Below are 7,027 nucleotides of genomic sequence, written 5' to 3' on the forward strand. Positions count from 1 at the left end.
TCAGTTGGTTGGAGCATAGAGCCCTCAGTTGGTCACGGGCTTGATTCCTGCTCAGGGAACATGCCTGGGTTGCAGGTCTTGTCAGGGAGAGTATGGGAGGCAAACAGACAATGCTTTTCTCTCACATTAATGTTTCTTTCTCTTCCTTCCTTTCTCCCTTCCTCTCTCTCTCTAAAAGCAATGAAAAATTGTCCATGGGTGAGGATTTTTTAAAAAGGAAATTAAATAAATAAGAAAATAAAAAAGGAAATTTAAAAAAGGGAAAAGGAATTAAATAAATAAATAAATTTAATTCTAGAAAAAAATAATAATAATGAAAACACAAACAGTTCCTATTTATTGACTTGCAACTATATGCCAAGGTTTGTACTAAACTTTTACATGAACTAGCTCACTTTAACTCTTACACATACATTATCTCATTAAATCTCACAACAAGCCAGCAAGGTAGATATCATTCTTATTGTAACTGAAAGCAAGTATAGCTGCCTGCCACTACAGAAGCTAATACTCTACAGGTGGGTGCTGATGTAAAGGAAAGTGGCTTATTTTCAGGTGCCTGCCATGTGGAAGATGAGGGACTTATGTCACAAAGCCCATCTACTGGGAAGATGGGGGACTCCTGTCTCAAAGCCCATCTCTACCTCTCATTGGAGGGGGAGGTTTTTGTAAGGATGGAGAGGGGAACAGAACAAAGAGATCAAGGGAGAGGGTTGCAAAATTCCCTAGGTGCAGACTAGCACAGTCCATTCTGATAAGACAAGTGATGAACTGGTGTGCATCATCCGGGTTTAGTCATCCTGGCTTCATGGATGTAGGTCAGCAAATCTCTGGAAATTGGGATGCTTGAAGGTGGAGTCTCTATCTTTTGAAACTAGTTTCTAGGATTCTTATACACACATGCTGTTCATCTACAAGCCATGTATTAGTCAGAGTCAGCACTTATAGCATCACTGTCAAAAGAATGATGGATGGGTTACAAATTCCCACTATTACATTATTATTGCATTTTACAGATAAGGTTGCTGAAGTCCATAAGAATTAAGTATCTAGCTTTAGGTTTCACAGTTATAAAATGGTGGAATGCAGAAAGAAAAAAAAGGAATTCTTTAAAAGGAACAGAATGGAAGAAAGAATGTAAAACAGGAGAAGAGGAAAGGAGAAAAAGAAAAGGGAAAGGAGGGAAGGAGGAAGCAGAGAGACTGACAATGTGTCTCATGGGGGCTTCTAAAGATCTGGTAGTGATCTATTTTTTAATCTGCATAGTGGGTTGTCGGGAGCTGACCAACAGCCGACACTTGACACATTCGGGACAGAAGAGATGCATCTACACAGCAGAGGCAACTGTGGTTGGATCTCCTGTCTATCTCTTCCTGTATGCCTGTCCCTGCTAGCAATAGGTGGTGGGATTTTTAGATATCTGTGTATTATAACAAAAAATCTGCATGATGCCTCTGATTCTGTGTGAAATGACTTGCTGACTACGGAACAGAAATCCCTAACAACCTTAATGCTGCCTAGTTCCCCCACCTGGGAAGTTAAGGACACAATTAAATGGGCAGACCAGCTGCCAGAACGCTCGGGGAAGCTGTTGCTAGGAATGTCCCCTTAAGGAGTCACCACTTAAAAGCTCAAGATTTATTAGAGCCACTACCCCTCCCATACCCTGGACAGGAATGTTTATTAATGGGACCAGGTGGGTAAAGAAGCAAGTTGTTCTAGTTGAATATAATAATCTCAATACATGGAAATGAATACAAAACATGCCCCCCTCAAGATGTGTAAATCAAAAGACCTAGGCAGGAAACCAGTTACCTAACCTGGACAAATCTAACCTCAATGGACAATAGCTAACTTCTATATAACCTATAAATCACCCCTTGCACCCTTTTAACTTAGACCAATCCCTAGAATCTTAATAGACACCTAGTTACTAACTGGCACCTGAAAGTTTGTGCCCATATATCTTCGTTTGCTAGCTGATTGATAACCCTCTTGGTCCAAATAACCTTTGTTTAACATGATTGATCTGTAAAACCTTCTGTACTTTTCGAAGTTATTTCTATGGTAACCGTTTCTGTTTTAATAATCACACTATGCACCTGCTCCATTGAATGTTGTATAACCTCCCCTATAAAAATAAAGATTGATTCTTCTCAGGGAGTCAGTCAGGCCTAAAGAGCCTGTCCTCTGGCACCCCATTGGGTGTCTCGCTCCATTTTCTTCACCTGAGCCATTCCTCCTTAGGGGACCCTGAGACCCGCCAAGGCTGGACCCCGGCAGTGGGTCATGGGTGTTTCTTTTAATATTATTCTTCAAAAGGTACTTAGATACTATATGGCAGTGGTCCTCAACCTTTTTAGCACCAGGGACCAATTCAGTGGGGGGGGGGGGGGGCGCGAAACAGGAGAAGGAGCTCAGGCAGTAAAGCTTTGCTCACTCGCCTGCCGCTCACCTCCTGCTGTGCCACCTGGTTCATAACAGGCCAAGGACCAGTACCAGCCCATAGCCCAGGGGTTGGGGACCTCTGCTGTATGCTGTGTATCCGCACACTTACATACTGTATATGATATAATGTATCATATATTTCACAATTTATTTTATTTATTTATTCTTAGAAAGGGGGGAGAGAGAAAGATAGGGGGAGAAACATGGATGTGTGAGAGAAACATTGATCAGTTGCCTCTTTCACACCCCCAAATGTGGATTTGGCTTGCAAGCCAAGCATGTGCCATGACTGGGAATCCAACCGGCGACCCTTCAGTTATGGAATGACACTCCAATCAACTGAGCCATATCCACCAGGGCTGTTGCACAATTAAAAAATAATAATAATAGAAAACAAGAAGAAAAGCATTCCAAGAAGAATTAGAAATTGCTAAATACAACTCTAGGCCCTAACCCCAAGCTTATTATGCACAACAGCTTCGGTAACAGCTTTATCCAGGCATGTCCTATCTCACCTAACATCTTCCAGCAGCTCCTGGGGTATGTAGCAGTTAACATACCTGAGGCCTTTCTTGGAAAAAATTTCATTGCCTTCTCCTGCTGTAATCCTGCTCTGGCCAACAGATAGAGTCATTCCCTCCCTCCCTACTTTTCAAACTGCTTAAGCGGAAAAGCTGTTGCTTAAAAGCTATGTGGTCCACAGATGGGAGGACTGTGGCCACTACCACACTAGAGGCCAAAGAAGGTCGAGGACTGACTACTCCCAGGAAGAATTTATTACATATAAACCCAGTGAGTACTGAAAGAACAGTCAGTTCCCAGCAGAGTTTTGGCATTTTTAGTGTTTGGGGCTGGTTAATTCTTTGTTGGGGGCTGGGGAGAGGCCTGTCCATTTTAAGATGTTTAGCATCCTTTGGCCTCTACCCACTAGATGTCAATAGCATGCCCTTTCCCTAAGCTGTAACAACAGAAAATGTCTCAGACGTTGCCAAATGTCTGGGAAAGGGGTGGGGGGAAGAATCACTCCTTTTTGAGAACCACTGGTTTGCAGCCACTAATGGTGTTGAGGCAGTGGTCTACACACGGGGTCCAACAGAAGTAACACCTGCTTGAGTGTGGCTGGTAGGATAATAATACGGGTATAATGATTTAGTTTTAATTTGAATATTTCACCTAATGTGTCATATGGTGTTCTTGAGTGTGATACGATGTTACCAAATTACATGCTTATGATTTTGTAATAAAAGATTTTGTAATTAAAAAGGGGGCATTATTTGTGCTGGACCCAGTAGAATAGGGGGTGTACTCTGAGGGCCACTTGCCCCAAAAGCCTCATTTCCAATGCTTGGGAGTTGTGGGAAGACCCTTAAAACAAGGAAACTAGCTCCCTTTACCTGATAGGTAGAAAAAGCTAAGAGGATCACAAAGAAAAGGGGAGAGAGCAAATGTGGAGTTGAAACCCTCGTAGTTAGGAACTTACCTAAGGTCAAACAGCTAGGAAATGATAGAATTGGGATTCCAGGATTATCTCCAAAGCCTTATGCTGCAATGTGGGGGTTCCTGGAACCTTATCTTTCTCTTATTCATTCATTCATCCACCCATCCATTTATTTAACATCTACTTACTTGGCTTCTACTAAGTGTCAAGATCTAGGAATAGAATGATGAATAAGACAGTCAATCCCTACATTCATGGGCTTTGTTGACCATTTAGTGGGGGATAAAAACAATAACCAAACAATTACACAAGGAATTATTTAATAACAGTTATGAGAAGAGCAGTGAAGAAAAAGCTTAGGGAACTACATGTGCTAGGATGTGGGCAGAATTAAAAAGTTGAAAATACAGATGGACATTAACCTGCCTCTCTGAAGCTTGGGAAAGGTTGAGTCATATTCTTCTGGGGATGAACATTGTGAAGATGATAGGCAGCCTGAGCACAGGGAAAAATGTATTTTTAATAGCTGTGATGACCATCTCAGCTATTATGGCCCCATCTTCACTGATCTAAGCTCATACTTAAATGGAAATTTACTTGAAAAGCCCTTTCTTTGCATAATGGAAAGGCAGGTTTGTCCAATTCCTTCTCCCCAAGGCAATAGCCCCAGGATATATAATGGGAGGCCTTGCTACCAGCACTTCTCATCAGGGGCTTGCAGCCTGGGTACCCCCCTTCTCAGTGTCCTTCATCTCTATTAATCAGTGAGGCCCCCCTAAGGATGCCTCACCTCCAAGGTCACTGTTGAGAACTGTTAGGAAGAAGGAGAATTGATCAGGCTGACATCATTGTGTTGCTCAGCTTCTTTGTCTCAGGAAGATGAGCCAGAAGGGCTTCCTCTGCAGAGGCAGCAGGCTGAGCCTGATCACAGCAGGCTTCCCATCAGGCAGGCCAGATTGGTGGCTTCCCCCACGACGGCCACAGGACCCCACCCACACAAGGCTGCCCATGATTTCAAGCTGGGTGTAGTTCCATCCTTAACCAACCTAGCAACTTCTGCTTTCTCTCCTGGTATAAAATTTTTTAACTTCTAAAGTGACTATTTAGTTAGATAATAAAAGAAGTCACAACAAGGATACAATTAAGAAAACTGACAAATGCCACAAGCATTACGAAATCCAGGAGGGAGGAAACTCTATTTTTATATTAATTAACTCCCTATCACATATCAATAATACATTTTCCCGTATGTTTTAGGCTACAAACTTCTTTTTATTTAAAAAAAAATGAACATTTTCACTTTATCAATGTTGACTGACAAGAGCTTCCTTTTATTTTTCTTGTTTTTTGGTTAATGCATACAATAAAATGAGAAAAGTACACTGATCTTAACTGTACAGTTAGATGATTTTGCCACATATTCATATACTCATATAACTACCACTCAGATCAAGACATACATTTTTTTTATTATTACATTTTACAGAAAGGGGATGTGCGCAAGAAACATCCATCAGTTGCCTCTTCAACAGTTTCCAGTTGGGGACCTGGCCCCAAACCCTGGCCTGTGCCCTGACTGGGAATAGAACCAGCAACCCTTTGGTTCACAGGCCAGCACTCAATCCACTAAGCCATACCAGCCAGGGAAAGAGATAGGTATTTTTGATCTGTAGTTGGGACTACATGTATGTGGACAGCTGACCTAAATTGTAGGTAGATTTTTTATTTCATGGTGGATCAGTGCCCCTAATCCCATACTCTCTTTGTTCCAGGATCAACTATAGAACATTTCTGACAAGTGTTTACTCTTAGCCCAGTTTTATTACTAATAACACCATTTTTAACCATTAATTCAGGTCCAGGCATTAGGCTAAGTGCTTTATTTGCATGCTATCATTTGATCCTCGAAACAAAGGACTACTACCATCTCAATTTTACAGAGAAAGAGAGTCTTGAGCACTTTAATGCTGTACCAAAGTTCACACAGAGAAGTAGGTGCCATGGTGGCACTTGAACCCAGGTCTACCAGACTCCAAGGCCCACATGCCTAACCACTGCCATGGTAAGAGGCACCTGTGGGTACCTACTGCCTCCCCCATTTTTGTTTTATTTTGCTTGTGTTCTCCAGGAACTTCTGGGCTCCCTTTTAAAACTAGGACAGAATAATCTCCACTCTCCTGCAATTTCAAGGCCTGGTTCCTGCTGTTGAGGGAGACATGAGAGGACCTTGTAGCAGCCGCATTTCTGGAGGCCACAGTGGCCACAGTGGTAGGCTTGTGGGCCCTCCCTGAGAAAACAGCAGAGCTCTCATTCTTGCCCAGGGTCCACGGGAGTAGAAAGTGTAGCCCAGCCCTGAGAATGCTCTTTATTTGGAGTCAGAGTGTAGAAGTCAAGGCTTTGGAGCCAGACAGTCTTTGATTCGAGTCCTGCTTCAGCCAATTTCTAACCAAGTGACCATGAGCAGTTAATCTCTTAGAATGAGAGAGTTCCTTCAACTGGAATAGGAGGATATTAAGAAAAGTTTGCACCCTGGCTGGTGTGGCTCAGTGGATTGAGTGTCGGCCCATGAACTAAAAGGTCACTGGTTTGATTCTCAGTCAAGGCACATGCCTGGGTTGCAGGCCAGGTCTGGCAGCCCATTGGGGGTGTGCAAGAGGCAACTAGTAGATGTTTCTCTCCCTCTCTTTCTCCCTCTCCTCTCTCTCTAAAAAAAAATAAATAAATAAAATATTTTCAAAAAAGGTTTTTTTAAAAAAGAAAAGGTTGCTCATAGGGTTGTTTTGAGGATGAGCTGAAATTGTGCTGTGCATACAGTAGGTACGAAGATTGTTGTGTTTCCAACAGCCACAGGGGGACAGTGTCCTTCCACATTGGCCAGATTACCAACTAGTCCAGGTCAGCAGAGAATCAACCACAACAAATTTAGGGTCAGTGGCAAATAAAAACAAGGGTAAAGGAGAGGAAGGGAGGCAGGAGGATGAAACATCTGGGCAGAGAGAGACTGAAGTACAAGCTGGGAGTCCTAAGCGGGCACCGCAGGCTCAGGACCCAGTCTTTGCTGGGGTATCCTGCCTCCTGAGCGTGAGACAACTCATTGCTGGCTCCTGCCTACTCCAAGTTTTCTCTGCTTGTTGGAGGCTA

Source organism: Phyllostomus discolor, chromosome 13, assembly GCF_004126475.2.
Source record: "Phyllostomus discolor isolate MPI-MPIP mPhyDis1 chromosome 13, mPhyDis1.pri.v3, whole genome shotgun sequence".
NCBI lineage: Eukaryota > Metazoa > Chordata > Mammalia > Chiroptera > Phyllostomidae > Phyllostomus > Phyllostomus discolor.